Genomic DNA, 18,931 nt, shown 5'->3' with positions numbered 1-18,931 from the left:
GGTCATGGTCCTCTTCAAGGACAAAGGACACACAAGCAGCTCTGTGAATAAAGAAGGAGCTGGCCGCCAGGCACCAAGCTGCCAGTTGGGCAACATGGCTTGCTTCCCTTCCTTCTTGCCTTCTTTCTTTCTGGGCTTCCTTCCTTCCAAACTTCCTTCCTTTACTTATCTATTTGTTCTTCTCTCTCCACATAGGGTATCACACCGTTAACTGCCTCTGCTTTGCCCAAAGACAATGTAAATTTTGATCTCTGAACCTTTCTGGGTCTTTTGGTTTTTTTCTCTTAACAACCACCCTCAACCCCAAATCACTCTGCTTCCAGAGGAAGCCCTACTTGGTCACTATTGGGGCCCTGACTGGCTCCCAATGAATGTAAATGACAGTTGTTTCTCTTTGACCCAGAAACCCTGAGGGTCATCCCCTGCCACATCTATGGACTTTTACGTATGCACACAGAGGAGGATACAGAAAAACGCGTACAAGGCAAACCCAAGATAACTGTACAGAAGGAGGACAGTGGAACCATGGAAATCCAGCGTGGTGGTGGTGCTGGAGGAAGTGAAGTACGGGAAGAGGAGAGGTGAGGAGGGAGAGCTGGACATTCTTCAAATAATCTCATGCCCTTAGGGGACAACTCCAATGTCATGGGATCCCAAATCTTGAAATGCAAAGGACTGAGAAAAGATCTGATCAAAGCCTGATGTCACAGATATGAACAGAAAAGGAGAAGATGTCACTTGGCCAAGGTTACACTGAATCACAGATATGGGACTGAAAGTGCCCCACCCAGGAGGGCCATGGAATTCACGTGCCTTTCCCAGAGTCACCATTGACTTTCCCATGAAACACAACCTTTCGCGCCAACTACAGGTTTCATGTTAGGTCTTAGGCAACACCCCTGTCTGTCCCAACTCCTCTGAGTGTACAGGACTGCCTCCTTGAGCCCCAAATTATGCTGCTGGGAAAGCCAAGGTGGTCTGGCAGGCTCAGTGTGGGTGGAGGGGCCTGCCAGATTGGGAACAGATATGATGGTCCATCTGCGTTCTCTTCCTAATCATCTCTGTGTCTACATACAGATGGATGCAGATGCAGATGGAGATGGACATGCGTGTACATTACCTGGATCTCAGAATGGTGCAGCCCAAAGAGTACCAGGGATAAAAGGAGTTCTAGCAATGGTGGTCATCAGGGAGTATTTAGTAAAACAGAAACATTTTAACCTGAAACTGCAAGGGAGCAAGGCACATAGATGGAGAACTGGATTACACCTCAGGGACCTCCAAACTCCTCAGTTTAGAGGGTTTGGTGGGTTGAGAGCCAAAATGGAAGATTTCAACATGTCAGCCTTGAAGGCAGCCAAATTCTGGAAATCGTAGGAAGATTCTTCTAAGGGTGAGTGCATTCTGCAACTGAGAAAATACAGGTGTGCTTGGTGGACAGGCCATAGACTAGTAGTTGAAAAACAAAACGCTGTGGGCCCACAGTTTCTTGGGCTTCTTCCCCAAACACTTCTGTCACACCTCCAGTGGGGAGGGTACCATGTTAGGCCCTAAGGAGATGGGGAGTTGAGTTAAAGACTGACGAAATGGAAAAAACATTTATCATGCCCCAGGCTCTGCGGGAGATAAGATGGGGCTCCTCCTGCCTTCAAAGGGCTTGCTCCCAGTCTCACCAGAGTAGCCCCACCCAGAAACCTGGGACAGGTACCACATATCCTAGGCCAAATGCATCGAAGACCTATAAAATACAGAGCCATCTAAGGGCTGAGGGGCTGCATCATGGCCCCGCCTGGGGGCCACCACCAGGATCAGGAAAGGCGGTGACCCACGGCCATCTCCCTTAGGGGTTACAGAGGGAACTCAACTGCTTCCCAAAGACTCCACTGACAGCAGGATTCACCTCAGGGCTCTTTCTAAAGCTTCAGGATGTGGGTTTAGAGACCTTGGGGTGGGGGAGTGGGGGACTGAGAAAGGGAAAAGTGATGCTGGCTGCCTAGCCAAGGCCAGGCTGGCCCCAAGGCAGCTGAAACGGTCCTCAGAAATGGGAGCCACATTTTCCCCGGGGCCTTTTTCGGGGACCCAGCCTTGGTCCCAAGCCAGGCCTGATGGGTGGACAGCCAGGCCACCCCCTCCCCCCTCCCCGCTGCCTGCCCCTGCTCCCCCGAGCCCAGGCCCCATCACATGCCAGCTCCTTGCTTTATCTCACCGTCTCTTCCCTCCCACTGTCTCCGTGCAGGAAGGGCTCTGAGGTGGGCCAAAGTCCCGAAAGGATGATCGGGAATGGTGACCTCCCACGGCCATCCAAAGGAGAAGCAGTGGCCTGGGAACCACCTTTGACCTATGGTGGCCCAAACAGCTGAGCTCCTCTTTCTGCTCTGAGCATGCCCGGGACCACTGTGGGAGCTCAAGGGCCCCTCCAGCGCCCCCTACTGCTTCTCAGAAGTCTCTCAACCCTTCTCCAAAGCAAACCTAGGCATGAACGTTCCACGTCAACCCAGCTACTTCAACGCCCATCGACGCCGCTATTGGCTTTCAACGAACTGCTGACAACGCTGGTGATACTGGACACGTCACGCCCCCTTTTCACTCAGCTCGCTGACTCGCTGCCTTTTGTCCATTGATCCTTCCACCGTTGACTTCACGTGTGCAAAGGGCCCGAATGCAGCGCCGGCTCTTCCCGCTCCACTTGGATCGGGGGGTGAACAAAATACCTATGGATGGACAGACATCCGAGGTCACCTCGATGCGACTTCCTCGTTTTGTGGAGGAGGGAGAAGGAAAACGCTGGGGTGCCCGGGAGGTTAAGTGGCTTACCCAAGGCCACACAGGTGAGAGAGAAAGACCAGGGGAAGGGCCAGCGTCGAACTCGAGCCACGCTGGCGACTCCAAGCCAACGCTCGTTCCCCTGGGCCACGCTGCCTCCCGAGAGACAATGGCACGTTTCAGAGAGGTCTTTCCTGCGTTCTCTCTATGGCTCGTCGTCAGCGCCCGTGACGTGTCGGACTTGGACCACACAGTGTAAACTGACCTCTTCCCATAGCTAGACATTTCAGTTGCTGGCGGTTCCCAGGGCTTCTGTTGGCTCTATTTCACAATTCACACTTTCACCCACACACACACACGCCCGCACACACACACACACACACACACACACACTCACACTCACACTCACACTCACACTCACACTCACACACACATTTCTTTGTTTACCCATCTGGACTTGTGGTTGCATTCAGGTAGGGAAATCCAGGGTACACAACTCCTCCCTAAAAGGGATGCCTGAGGCACAGTTTCATGGACTTCCCAGGGGTCGCACAGCCAGTATGTGTGTTTCAGAAAGAACTGGAGACCAAGTAGGGGACCAGTCAGTCAACCCACAAGCATCTCCACAGAGGACTAGGTGTCAAATAGAGTGACAGCCTCTGGGGATTCAAGGACAAAAGTGAACCAGCCTCTGGCCTCAAGGCGCTTATGTTCTACAAGATAGACAATGTATCCCTCAGTCAGTCAACCAAAATTTATTCAGCACCCACCATGTGCCAAGCCCTGGGCATGCACAAACAGTCTCTGCTCTCCAGGAGCTAAAGGGGGTCCGGTGGGGAAGACAACGTGCAAACAATCGTGGACAAACAAGCAATCTACAGGAAAACTGGAGATAATCAAGAAAGAGAAGGCCCTAGCATAGAGGGGGATTGGGAAAGGCTTCTTGTAGAAGATGGGATTTGAGCTGGAACTTGAATGAGGCCAGGGAAGTCAGGAGGTGCAAATGAGGAGGGACAGAATATGTATTCCTATATATACATTACTGCTGGTTGTCCTTCATTCTGGAAGAGGAGCAGGACTTGAGGGAATTGATGCCATGACATGCAAGTGAATGGGATTTCAGTGAGGGAGGACTGTGCAAAGTCACCAGCCTCACTTTCTGCTCCAGCGCCCTCTGGGTCCAGTGGCCAGATACCCATCAGGACTACTCGAGATGGCCCACGAAACAGTGGGGGGCCTTGGCCTTCTCAAGGTCTTTGACAGCTCTCAGTTTGACTGAGGCAGCACCCATTCAGTGATCAGGCCTTTAAAAAATGAGGCAAAGAATGGCCTCTTGGAAAAAAAAAAAATACACGGGAGGTCATGGTCCTCTTCAAGGACAAAGGACACACAAGCAGCTCTGTGAATAAAGAAGGAGCTGGCCGCCAGGCACCAAGCTGCCAGTTGGGCAACATGGCTTGCTTCCCTTCCTTCTTGCCTTCTTTCTTTCTGGGCTTCCTTCCTTCCAAACTTCCTTCCTTTACTTATCTATTTGTTCTTCTCTCTCCACATAGGGTATCACACCGTTAACTGCCTCTGCTTTGCCCAAAGACAATGTAAATTTTGATCTCTGAACCTTTCTGGGTCTTTTGGTTTTTTTCTCTTAACAACCACCCTCAACCCCAAATCACTCTGCTTCCAGAGGAAGCCCTACTTGGTCACTATTGGGGCCCTGACTGGCTCCCAATGAATGTAAATGACAGTTGTTTCTCTTTGACCCAGAAACCCTGAGGGTCATCCCCTGCCACATCTATGGACTTTTACGTATGCACACAGAGGAGGATACAGAAAAACGCGTACAAGGCAAACCCAAGATAACTGTACAGAAGGAGGACAGTGGAACCATGGAAATCCAGCGTGGTGGTGGTGCTGGAGGAAGTGAAGTACGGGAAGAGGAGAGGTGAGGAGGGAGAGCTGGACATTCTTCAAATAATCTCATGCCCTTAGGGGACAACTCCAATGTCATGGGATCCCAAATCTTGAAATGCAAAGGACTGAGAAAAGATCTGATCAAAGCCTGATGTCACAGATATGAACAGAAAAGGAGAAGATGTCACTTGGCCAAGGTTACACTGAATCATAGATATGGGACTGAAAGTGCCCCACCCAGGAGGGCCATGGAATTCACGTGCCTTTCACAAAGTCACCATTGACTTTCCCAAAGTCACCATTGACTTTCCCATGAAACACAACCTTTCGCGCCAACTACAGGTTTCATGTTAGGTCTTAGGCAACACCCCTGTCTGTCCCAACTCCTCTGAGTGTACAGGACTGCCTCCTTGAGCCCCAAATTATGCTGCTGGGAAAGCCAAGGTGGTCTGGCAGGCTCAGTGTGGGTGGAGGGGCCTGCCAGATTGGGAACAGATATGATGGTCCATCTGCGTTCTCTTCCTAATCATCTCTGTGTCTACATACAGATGGATGCAGATGCAGATGGAGATGGACATGCGTGTACATTACCTGGATCTCAGAATGGTGCAGCCCAAAGAGTACCAGGGATAAAAGGAGTTCTAGCAATGGTGGTCATCAGGGAGTATTTAGTAAAACAGAAACATTTTAACCTGAAACTGCAAGGGAGCAAGGCACATAGATGGAGAACTGGATTACACCTCAGGGACCTCCAAACTCCTCAGTTTAGAGGGTTTGGTGGGTTGAGAGCCAAAATGGAAGATTTCAACATGTCAGCCTTGAAGGCAGCCAAATTCTGGAAATCGTAGGAAGATTCTTCTAAGGGTGAGTGCATTCTGCAACTGAGAAAATACAGGTGTGCTTGGTGGACAGGCCATAGACTAGTAGTTGAAAAACAAAACGCTGTGGGCCCACAGTTTCTTGGGCTTCTTCCCCAAACACTTCTGTCACACCTCCAGTGGGGAGGGTACCATGTTAGGCCCTAAGGAGATGGGGAGTTGAGTTAAAGACTGACGAAATGGAAAAAACATTTATCATGCCCCAGGCTCTGCGGGAGATAAGATGGGGCTCCTCCTGCCTTCAAAGGGCTTGCTCCCAGTCTCACCAGAGTAGCCCCACCCAGAAACCTGGGACAGGTACCACATATCCTAGGCCAAATGCATCGAAGACCTATAAAATACAGAGCCATCTAAGGGCTGAGGGGCTGCATCATGGCCCCGCCTGGGGGCCACCACCAGGATCAGGAAAGGCGGTGACCCACGGCCATCTCCCTTAGGGGTTACAGAGGGAACTCAACTGCTTCCCAAAGACTCCACTGACAGCAGGATTCACCTCAGGGCTCTTTCTAAAGCTTCAGGATGTGGGTTTAGAGACCTTGGGGTGGGGGAGTGGGGGACTGAGAAAGGGAAAAGTGATGCTGGCTGCCTAGCCAAGGCCAGGCTGGCCCCAAGGCAGCTGAAACGGTCCTCAGAAATGGGAGCCACATTTTCCCCGGGGCCTTTTTCGGGGACCCAGCCTTGGTCCCAAGCCAGGCCTGATGGGTGGACGGCCAGGCCCCCCCCCCTCCCCCCTCCCCGCTGCCTGCCCCTGCTCCCCCGAGCCCAGGCCCCATCACATGCCAGCTCCTTGCTTTATCTCACCGTCTCTTCCCTCCCACTGTCTCCGTGCAGGAAGGGCTCTGAGGTGGGCCAAAGTCCCGAAAGGATGATCGGGAATGGTGACCTCCCACGGCCATCCAAAGGAGAAGCAGTGGCCTGGGAACCACCTTTGACCTATGGTGGCCCAAACAGCTGAGCTCCTCTTTCTGCTCTGAGCATGCCCGGGACCACTGTGGGAGCTCAAGGGCCCCTCCAGCGCCCCCTACTGCTTCTCAGAAGTCTCTCAACCCTTCTCCAAAGCAAACCTAGGCATGAACGTTCCACGTCAACCCAGCTACTTCAACGCCCATCGACGCCGCTATTGGCTTTCAACGAACTGCTGACAACGCTGGTGATACTGGACACGTCACGCCCCCTTTTCACTCAGCTCGCTGACTCGCTGCCTTTTGTCCATTGATCCTTCCACCGTTGACTTCACGTGTGCAAAGGGCCCGAATGCAGCGCCGGCTCTTCCCGCTCCACTTGGATCGGGGGGTGAACAAAATACCTATGGATGGACAGACATCCGAGGTCACCTCGATGCGACTTCCTCGTTTTGTGGAGGAGGGAGAAGGAAAACGCTGGGGTGCCCGGGAGGTTAAGTGGCTTACCCAAGGCCACACAGGTGAGAGAGAAAGACCAGGGGAAGGGCCAGCGTCGAACTCGAGCCACGCTGGCGACTCCAAGCCAACGCTCGTTCCCCTGGGCCACGCTGCCTCCCGAGAGACAATGGCACGTTTCAGAGAGGTCTTTCCTGCGTTCTCTCTATGGCTCGTCGTCAGCGCCCGTGACGTGTCGGACTTGGACCACACAGTGTAAACTGACCTCTTCCCATAGCTAGACATTTCAGTTGCTGGCGGTTCCCAGGGCTTCTGTTGGCTCTATTTCACAATTCACACTTTCACCCACACACACACACGCCCGCACACACACACACACACACACACACACACACTCACACTCACACTCACACTCACACTCACACACACATTTCTTTGTTTACCCATCTGGACTTGTGGTTGCATTCAGGTAGGGAAATCCAGGGTACACAACTCCTCCCTAAAAGGGATGCCTGAGGCACAGTTTCATGGACTTCCCAGGGGTCGCACAGCCAGTATGTGTGTTTCAGAAAGAACTGGAGACCAAGTAGGGGACCAGTCAGTCAACCCACAAGCATCTCCACAGAGGACTAGGTGTCAAATAGAGTGACAGCCTCTGGGGATTCAAGGACAAAAGTGAACCAGCCTCTGGCCTCAAGGCGCTTATGTTCTACAAGATAGACAATGTATCCCTCAGTCAGTCAACCAAAATTTATTCAGCACCCACCATGTGCCAAGCCCTGGGCATGCACAAACAGTCTCTGCTCTCCAGGAGCTAAAGGGGGTCCGGTGGGGAAGACAACGTGCAAACAATCGTGGACAAACAAGCAATCTACAGGAAAACTGGAGATAATCAAGAAAGAGAAGGCCCTAGCATAGAGGGGGATTGGGAAAGGCTTCTTGTAGAAGATGGGATTTGAGCTGGAACTTGAATGAGGCCAGGGAAGTCAGGAGGTGCAAATGAGGAGGGACAGAATACGTATTCCTATATATACATTACTGCTGGTTGTCCTTCATTCTGGAAGAGGAGCAGGACTTGAGGGAATTGATGCCATGACATGCAAGTGAATGGGATTTCAGTGAGGGAGGACTGTGCAAAGTCACCAGCCTCACTTTCTGCTCCAGCGCCCTCTGGGTCCAGTGGCCAGATACCCATCAGGACTACTCGAGATGGCCCACGAAACAGTGGGGGGCCTTGGCCTTCTCAAGGTCTTTGACAGCTCTCAGTTTGACTGAGGCAGCACCCATTCAGTGATCAGGCCTTTAAAAAATGAGGCAAAGAATGGCCTCTTGGAAAAAAAAAAAATACACGGGAGGTCATGGTCCTCTTCAAGGACAAAGGACACACAAGCAGCTCTGTGAATAAAGAAGGAGCTGGCCGCCAGGCACCAAGCTGCCAGTTGGGCAACATGGCTTGCTTCCCTTCCTTCTTGCCTTCTTTCTTTCTGGGCTTCCTTCCTTCCAAACTTCCTTCCTTTACTTATCTATTTGTTCTTCTCTCTCCACATAGGGTATCACACCGTTAACTGCCTCTGCTTTGCCCAAAGACAATGTAAATTTTGATCTCTGAACCTTTCTGGGTCTTTTGGTTTTTTTCTCTTAACAACCACCCTCAACCCCAAATCACTCTGCTTCCAGAGGAAGCCCTACTTGGTCACTATTGGGGCCCTGACTGGCTCCCAATGAATGTAAATGACAGTTGTTTCTCTTTGACCCAGAAACCCTGAGGGTCATCCCCTGCCACATCTATGGACTTTTACGTATGCACACAGAGGAGGATACAGAAAAACGCGTACAAGGCAAACCCAAGATAACTGTACAGAAGGAGGACAGTGGAACCATGGAAATCCAGCGTGGTGGTGGTGCTGGAGGAAGTGAAGTACGGGAAGAGGAGAGGTGAGGAGGGAGAGCTGGACATTCTTCAAATAATCTCATGCCCTTAGGGGACAACTCCAATGTCATGGGATCCCAAATCTTGAAATGCAAAGGACTGAGAAAAGATCTGATCAAAGCCTGATGTCACAGATATGAACAGAAAAGGAGAAGATGTCACTTGGCCAAGGTTACACTGAATCATAGATATGGGACTGAAAGTGCCCCACCCAGGAGGGCCATGGAATTCACGTGCCTTTCACAAAGTCACCATTGACTTTCCCAAAGTCACCATTGACTTTCCCATGAAACACAACCTTTCGCGCCAACTACAGGTTTCATGTTAGGTCTTAGGCAACACCCCTGTCTGTCCCAACTCCTCTGAGTGTACAGGACTGCCTCCTTGAGCCCCAAATTATGCTGCTGGGAAAGCCAAGGTGGTCTGGCAGGCTCAGTGTGGGTGGAGGGGCCTGCCAGATTGGGAACAGATATGATGGTCCATCTGCGTTCTCTTCCTAATCATCTCTGTGTCTACATACAGATGGATGCAGATGCAGATGGAGATGGACATGCGTGTACATTACCTGGATCTCAGAATGGTGCAGCCCAAAGAGTACCAGGGATAAAAGGAGTTCTAGCAATGGTGGTCATCAGGGAGTATTTAGTAAAACAGAAACATTTTAACCTGAAACTGCAAGGGAGCAAGGCACATAGATGGAGAACTGGATTACACCTCAGGGACCTCCAAACTCCTCAGTTTAGAGGGTTTGGTGGGTTGAGAGCCAAAATGGAAGATTTCAACATGTCAGCCTTGAAGGCAGCCAAATTCTGGAAATCGTAGGAAGATTCTTCTAAGGGTGAGTGCATTCTGCAACTGAGAAAATACAGGTGTGCTTGGTGGACAGGCCATAGACTAGTAGTTGAAAAACAAAACGCTGTGGGCCCACAGTTTCTTGGGCTTCTTCCCCAAACACTTCTGTCACACCTCCAGTGGGGAGGGTACCATGTTAGGCCCTAAGGAGATGGGGAGTTGAGTTAAAGACTGACGAAATGGAAAAAACATTTATCATGCCCCAGGCTCTGCGGGAGATAAGATGGGGCTCCTCCTGCCTTCAAAGGGCTTGCTCCCAGTCTCACCAGAGTAGCCCCACCCAGAAACCTGGGACAGGTACCACATATCCTAGGCCAAATGCATCGAAGACCTATAAAATACAGAGCCATCTAAGGGCTGAGGGGCTGCATCATGGCCCCGCCTGGGGGCCACCACCAGGATCAGGAAAGGCGGTGACCCACGGCCATCTCCCTTAGGGGTTACAGAGGGAACTCAACTGCTTCCCAAAGACTCCACTGACAGCAGGATTCACCTCAGGGCTCTTTCTAAAGCTTCAGGATGTGGGTTTAGAGACCTTGGGGTGGGGGAGTGGGGGAGTGGGGGACTGAGAAAGGGAAAAGTGATGCTGGCTGCCTAGCCAAGGCCAGGCTGGCCCCAAGGCAGCTGAAACGGTCCTCAGAAATGGGAGCCACATTTTCCCCGGGGCCTTTTTCGGGGACCCAGCCTTGGTCCCAAGCCAGGCCTGATGGGTAGACGGCCAGGCCCCCCCCCCTCCCCCCCTCCCCGCTGCCTGCCCCTGCTCCCCCGAGCCCAGGCCCCATCACATGCCAGCTCCTTGCTTTATCTCACCGTCTCTTCCCTCCCACTGTCTCCGTGCAGGAAGGGCTCTGAGGTGGGCCAAAGTCCCGAAAGGATGATCGGGAATGGTGACCTCCCACGGCCATCCAAAGGAGAAGCAGTGGCCTGGGAACCACCTTTGACCTATGGTGGCCCAAACAGCTGAGCTCCTCTTTCTGCTCTGAGCATGCCCGGGACCACTGGGGGAGCTCAAGGGCCCCTCCAGCGCCCCCTACTGCTTCTCAGAAGTCTCTCAACCCTTCTCCAAAGCAAACCTAGGCATGAACGTTCCACGTCAACCCAGCTACTTCAACGCCCATCGACGCCGCTATTGGCTTTCAACGAACTGCTGACAACGCTGGTGATACTGGACACGTCACGCCCCCTTTTCACTCAGCTCGCTGACTCGCTGCCTTTTGTCCATTGATCCTTCCACCGTTGACTTCACGTGTGCAAAGGGCCCGAATGCAGCGCCGGCTCTTCCCGCTCCACTTGGATCGGGGGGTGAACAAAATACCTATGGATGGACAGACATCCGAGGTCACCTCGATGCGACTTCCTCGTTTTGTGGAGGAGGGAGAAGGAAAACGCTGGGGTGCCCGGGAGGTTAAGTGGCTTACCCAAGGCCACACAGGTGAGAGAGAAAGACCAGGGGAAGGGCCAGCGTCGAACTCGAGCCACGCTGGCGACTCCAAGCCAACGCTCGTTCCCCTGGGCCACGCTGCCTCCCGAGAGACAATGGCACGTTTCAGAGAGGTCTTTCCTGCGTTCTCTCTATGGCTCGTCGTCAGCGCCCGTGACGTGTCGGACTTGGACCACACAGTGTAAACTGACCTCTTCCCATAGCTAGACATTTCAGTTGCTGGCGGTTCCCAGGGCTTCTGTTGGCTCTATTTCACAATTCACACTTTCACCCACACACACACACGCCCGCACACACACACACACACACACACACACACACTCACACACACTCACACTCACACTCACACTCACACACACATTTCTTTGTTTACCCATCTGCACTTGTGGTTGCATTCAGGTAGGGAAATCCAGGGTACACAACTCCTCCCTAAAAGGGATGCCTGAGGCACAGTTTCATGGACTTCCCAGGGGTCGCACAGCCAGTATGTGTGTTTCAGAAAGAACTGGAGACCAAGTAGGGGACCAGTCAGTCAACCCACAAGCATCTCCACTGAGGACTAGGTGTCAAATAGAGTGACAGCCTCTGGGGATTCAAGGACAAAAGTGAACCAGCCTCTGGCCTCAAGGCGCTTATGTTCTACAAGATAGACAATGTATCCCTCAGTCAGTCAACCAAAATTTATTCAGCACCCACCATGTGCCAAGCCCTGGGCATGCACAAACAGTCTCTGCTCTCCAGGAGCTAAAGGGGGTCCGGTGGGGAAGACAACGTGCAAACAATCGTGGACAAACAAGCAATCTACAGGAAAACTGGAGATAATCAAGAAAGAGAAGGCCCTAGCATAGAGGGGGATTGGGAAAGGCTTCTTGTAGAAGATGGGATTTGAGCTGGAACTTGAATGAGGCCAGGGAAGTCAGGAGGTGCAAATGAGGAGGGACAGAATATGTATTCCTATATATACATTACTGCTGGTGGTCCTTCATTCTGGAAGAGGAGCAGGACTTGAGGGAATTGATGCCATGACATGCAAGTGAATGGGATTTCAGTGAGGGAGGACTGTGCAAAGTCACCAGCCTCACTTTCTTCTCCAGCGCCCTCTGGGTCCAGTGGCCAGATACCCATCAGGACGACTCGAGATGGCCCACGAAACAGTGGGGGGCCTTGGCCTTCTCAAGGTCTTTGACAGCTCTCAGTTTGACTGAGGCAGCACCCATTCAGTGATTAGGCCTTTAAAAAATGAGGCAAAGAATGGCCTCTTTGAAAAACGAAAATATGTCGGAGGTCATGGTCCTCTTCAAGTGTTCAGTCGTGTCCGTTGTGCCTGAGTTTTCATGACCCCATTTCGGGTTTTCTTGGCAAAGGTACTGTAGTGCTTTGTTATTTCCTTCTCTAGCTCATTTTACAGATGGGGAAACAAAGGCAATTAGGGTTAAGTGATTTGCCCCCAATCACACAGCTGGTTATTGTCTGAGGTCAAATTTGAACTCACATCTTCTTGACTCCATGGCAGACACTCTATCTACTGCAGCACCACCTAGCTGCCCCTGCTGAAGTGAGGTTTGTTTCTAAAGAAACGTATGACTAAAAATAAAGGCAAGCCATCACAAAGCAATCTCAAGCGATAATTGACTAATAGATTGTGCTCCACTCATATCCAGATAATGAAAGAGAATGCAAGGAAGCCTTCAGGTACACTGAGTGGATGAATTCTTTGTGGCAAGATGATGGGAAGACATGGATGAGAGTCGCCCATGTTCAGTGGGAATGGATGGGTTGCTATTTGCATTATTGGAAGGAAGAACCACATTGCTATCAAATGTCAATTGGAGTATTGATAAGCACAGTAGTACCCCGAGCCCATCCACCAAGAGAACAAAGGGAAACAAAGCAATAGTCAAAATAACAACTAGGATATATATGATAGAAATTTTTCAAAGTACAGCCACGTGCATTTTCTCATGTGAGTTTCCTGACCCTGAAAGGATGTTACTACAAGTTCAGTTATTATTATTCTCATATGAGGATCAAGTGAAGGGTAGGGAAGGATGTCATTCCTGGAGAAGAGAAGAGTCAGGGAAAACATATGAGTTATTTCAAGTATTTAAGGGCAGTTACATGGTGGAAATACCAAACTTATTTTACTTGACCCTAGAAGGCAGAATCAGGAAGTGGAAATTACAAAGAGGAAGATTTCGCCTTGATGTTATCACAATGAGAGTTGTCCCAAAGGAGAAGGGACTGCTGTGAGTGGTGGTGAGTTTCCTACTCCCTGACTACAACTGGAGGTCTTCAAGCAGAAACTGGATGAACACTTGTCAGGAGTATAGTAGGGAAGAGTCTTGTTCATACATAGATTGAACAAGATGGCCTCTCCAAAGCTCTTTCTAACTTTGAGATTCTGGGATTCCATGAGAGAAGCTGGTGGCCCTGTAAGGCCTCTTGGCAGTAGTGGTTGTATTCCTGCTTCCATAGATTAAAAGATCTGCCTCCCCAGGTATCCCAACATGGCAGTGCCTCCCACAGAGGTTAACTAGCTTAGGCTAGAACCAGGGGGAAATTAGAGACATTGAAGGGAGAGTGGCTAAGGAGTATAAGACATTCTGTGGCTTGAATTAGTCAGGCATAAAAAATAAAGAGATTAGACCTTGTGTCACTTTCCTGGGTGGGGCCAGCTTGCTTCTAAGAGTGCTTTTGACCTCCATCCCTTCCTAGGGATGCTGAAACTCAAAAGTATGGATCACTGAAACAATGGATGGGGTCTTCTCCTGAGAGGAATAATGACATTGCTAATTTGAATGGTTGGGGTTTAGATTCCATTCCCTGGAAAGAACATAAAACCTAGAAAATGCCTAATGGCCTTCTCAGAGATGTCACCACACTCACCAGCCTCAGGGTCATCAGATTTAACTTTTAGCAAATTCAGAGCTATCAACCATCATATTTTAAAATGCTCCAAATTACAAATAATTGGATAATTCACATGAAAACAACCCTGAGGTTCTACCTTGTACCCATCAGATTGACAAAAATGACAAAAGAGGAAAATTACAAATATTGGGAAGGCTTTAGGAAAACAGGTACAATAGTGTATTTGTGGTAGAGTTATAAAATGGAAAGCAATTCTGGAAAGCAATTTAGAACTATGCCCAGAAGTTTACTCAACAAATTCAGACTTTTCACTGGCTGTGCAGGGACATGGTAGAGTGAATAGGACACTGCAAATCTCACTTCATATTTCCTAGCTGTCTGACCCTGGGCAATCAGTTTAATTCTCTGGACCTCAGCTTCCTCACAATAAAATGATGTGAAAGGTTCCACTTGTACAAAAATATTTATAGCAGCTCTTTTTGTGGTGGCCAAGACGTGGAAATCGAGGGAAGGCCCATCAACTGGGGAAAGGCTGAACAATTTGTGGTATATAAATGAATTGGAATACTACTGTGCTATAAGAAATGATGAACAGGAGGGTTTCAGAGAGGCCTGGAAGGACTTATATGAACTGATGCTGAGTGAAATGAACAGAACCGTGAAAACATTGTACACAGTATCAGCCACAGTGTGTGAGGACTGTTTCTGGTAGACCTAGCCCTTCACAGCAATGCAAGGACCTAAAACATTCCCTAAGGACTCTTGAGGCAAAACACCATCCACATCTAGAGGAAAAGCTATGGAATCAGAATGTAAAATGAAGCAGACTATTTTCTCTTGTATTATGTTTTGTTTTATTTTGTTTTTTCTCATGATTTCTCCCATTCATTTTGATTCTTCTATGTAACATGACTAATGTGAAAATGTGTTTAATAAGAATGTATGTGCAGAACCCATATAAGACTGCATGCCATCTCAGGGAGGGAGCAGGGGGCAAGGAGTAAAAAATCTAAGTCTTGTGGAAGTGATTGTAGAAAACTGAAAACAAATAAATTAATTTAAAAAGAAACAATAAAATGAGATGATCAGACTAATCTCTAAAGTTCTTTCTAGCTTTTCCTGGATAGGGAGCCAAGAACATTGAGTAAAGGCAGGAACTTACCTGAGTACTCCCCCAAACACCTCCAAATACCTTTAAATAATAACTCTAAGCAAATTCTAGAGAGGCAGAACCCACAAAAAGACAGAGTGAAATAATTTTCTAGCCCAAGATAATTTAGAAGGTCAGCAGGAAAGGTCTGTTGCACAACGGTAAGAGAAGAACACAGTCTAGAACAGGCCTTGCCAGCACAGACAGACTAGCAAACGAGAAACTTGGTGGTGACTGAATCAGTGACAGTAGTGGTGATTTTCAGACCTCTCAGCTCACAGAATGTAAGGGGATCAGACAATGGGTAAAAAGGAGATTTACAGGAGTCTCTTTGCTGGTACCAGGGGCAGGACTCTGTTGCATTTCCTATACCTCGATCTGGGTCTTAGTCCCAGTGTGAGGAAAAGCACTAGTACAGCAGAATTTGTGGGTGCAGGGGAGCAGTGACCCTGATCACAGTTCCAGGACTGAAAAGTGCTTGTGGTCACTCACATACCAGTGCATAGTACAGGAGAGTAGTAAACACAGTTCTCCTTAGATCATACCACCTTGGAAGAGCCAAAAACTTACATATTCAAAATAATTACCTCTGAAAATAACTGCACAAAAAACCTTAAACTTGGGACAGTGTCCTCTCTATTGGGAAGCAGAGTTCTACTTTAACATAGAGTTAAAAGTCAAGAAATAGTCTGGAAAAATGATCAAACAATAGGAAAAAAAAGTCTGACCATAGAAAGCAACTATGGTGATGAGGAAGATTAAAACACACACTCAGAAGAAGAAAACAAAGTCAAAATTCATGCATCCAAAACCTCAGAGAAAAATATGAACCAATCTCAGGCCATGAAAGAAATCAAAAAGGACTTTAGAAATCAAGTAAGAGAGGTAGAGGGAAAATTGGGAAGAGAATGAGAGTGATGCAAGAAAATTATGAAATGAGTCAATAGCTAGGTAAAGGAGGTACCAAAATACTGAAGAAATTAACACCTTAAAGACAGAATAGGTCAAAATGGGCAAGTGATACAAAACCTAACTGGAGAAAATAACTTTTTAAAAGAAGGTAGAAAAGCTAACTGAAGAAAATAATTCATTAAAAATTCTAATTGGGCAAGTAGAAAGTAATGACTCTATGAGATATCAAGAATCAGTAAAACAAAATCTAAAGAATGAAAAAAATAGAAGAAAATGTAAAATATTCCATTGGAAAAACAACTGCCCTGAAAAATCAATCCAGGAGAAAGAATCTAAGAACTATTGATCTTCTAGAAAGCCTAGATAAAAAAAGAGCCTAGACAGTATCTCCCAAGAAATTATCAAGTAAAACTGCCCTGAAGTCCTACATCCAGGGGGCAAAACAGTCATCTAAAGAATCCACCAATCACCTCCTGAAAAAGATGCCAAATATAAAACGCCAAGGAATATTATTGCCAAATTCCAGAATTATCAAGTCAAGGAGAAAATACGCAAGAAGCTAGAAAGAAAAAAATTCAAGTATTGAAGAACTACATCCAGGATCATACATGACTTTGAAGGTTCTACATCAAAAGATCAGAGGGATTGGAATATGGTATACCATATTCCATATGGCAAATTCCATATGGTATACCATATACCAAGCAAAGAAGCTTGGAGTATAACCAAGAATCAATGACCCAGCAAAACTGAGCATAATCTTTCAGGCAAGGAGATGGACAATCAATGAAATAAGGGATTTCTAAACTTTCCTGATGAAAAGGCCAGAGTTTAGTAGAAAATTTGATCTTCAAATATAAGACTCAAGAGAAGCATAAAAACATAAACGGAGGAAAAAAGAAAAAAAGCTTGTAGTTCAATATGGGCAAATTGTTTACATCCCTATATGGGAGGATCATACTTGTTAATCTTGAGAATTGTATATTTATTACAACATTAAAAAGGGATATCCATAGATAGAGGGTGTGGGTATAAACTAAGTGATGTGATGATAAAAAATCTAATTAAGTGTTGCAAAGGGAGAAGATAAAAGGAGGAGGCAGAAAAGGGTAAATTACATCACATGAAGAAGCACAAAAATATATTATAGTAGAGGGAAAGAAGGGGGGAGATGAGCATTGCTTGAGATTTATTCTCATCTGATTTAGTTAAAGGAGGAAAAAACATTCTTAAATAAGTATAAAAATCTAACTTGCCCTACAGGCAGTAGGAAAGGAAAGGGAAAAGAAAAGAGAGGGGGTGATAGAAGGGAGGGAGAATTGAGGGAGACAGTGGTCAAAAGTAAAACTTTTGAGGAGGGGAAGGGAGAAGGGAGAAATAAAAGCATAAATGGGGGGGGTGAAATAGGATGGAGAGAAAGACACAGATAGTAATCATAACTGTGAACGTGAATGGGATGAACTCTCCCATAAAATGGAGTCAGATAGCAGAATGGATTAAAATTATCCTACAATATGTTGCTTACAAGAAACACATTTGAAACAGGAGGATACACACAGGGTAAAGGTAAAAGGCTGTAGCAGAATATATTATGCTTCAATTGATGTAAAAAAAGCAGAGGTAGCAATCCTAATTTCACACAAAGCAAAAGCAAAGCAAAAATAGGTCTAATCAAAAGAAATACAGAAGACACCATAGACAATGAAGCAATATCATTACTAAAGCAATTACTATCACCAAGTGGTATAGCATCCAAATTCTTAGAGGAGAAGTTAAGGGAGTTGCAGTAAGAAATAGACAGCAAAACGATACCAGCGGGGGACCTCAACCTCCTCCTCTCTAAACTTCATAAATCTAACCTGAAAATCAACAAGAAAGAAATTAAGGAGGTGAATAGAATTCTGGAAAAGGCAGATATGATAGACCTCTGGAAAAAACTGAATGAGGACAGAAAGGAATATTAACTTTTTCTCAGCGGTACATGGCACATATACAAAATTTGACCATGTACTAAGGCATAAAAACCTCACAATCCACTGCAGAAAAGTAGAAATAATCAATGCATCCTTTTAAGATAATAATGCAATAAAAATTATATTTAATAAATGGTCATGGAAAGATAGACCAAAAATTAATTGGAAATTAAACAATCTAATCCTAAAGAATGAGTGGGTCAAACAACAAATCATAGAAACAATCAATAACTTCATTCAAGAGAATGACAATACAATGACAATACCAAAATTTATGAAATGCAGCAAAAGCAGTTCTTAGGGGAAGTTTTATGTTTCTGAATGCTTACATGAATAAAATAGAGAAAAAGGAGATCAATGAATTGGGTATTCAAATGAAAAAAACTAGAAAAAGAACAGATTGAAAATCCCCAATTAAATACCAAATTAGAAAGACTAAAAACCAATGGAGATATTAATAAAATTGGAATTAAGAAAACTGTTGAACTAATAAATAAAACTAAGAGCTGGTTTTATGAAAAAAACAATAAAATTGATAAAACTTTGGTCAATCTGATTTTAAAAATGAAAGAAGAAAACCAAATCACTAGTAACAAAATGAAAATTCACCTCCAATGAGGATGAAATTAACACAATAATTAGAAATTATTTTGCCCAACTGTACGCCCATAAATTTGACAGACAGTGAAATGAATGAATATTTATAAAAATATAAATTGCCCAGATTAACAGAAGAGGAAGTAAAATACTTAAATAACTTGACCTCAGAAAAAGAAATTGAACAAGGCCTCAATGAACTCCTTAGGAAAAAAATCTCCAGGGTCAGATGAATTTACAAGCGAATTATATCAAACATTCAAAGAACAGTTAATTCCTATACTATATAGACTATTTG

The sequence above is a fragment of the Notamacropus eugenii genome, chromosome X (genome assembly GCF_028372415.1).
Source record: "Notamacropus eugenii isolate mMacEug1 chromosome X, mMacEug1.pri_v2, whole genome shotgun sequence".
Lineage (NCBI taxonomy): Eukaryota > Metazoa > Chordata > Mammalia > Diprotodontia > Macropodidae > Notamacropus > Notamacropus eugenii.
This window is presented reverse-complemented; position numbering follows the sequence as displayed.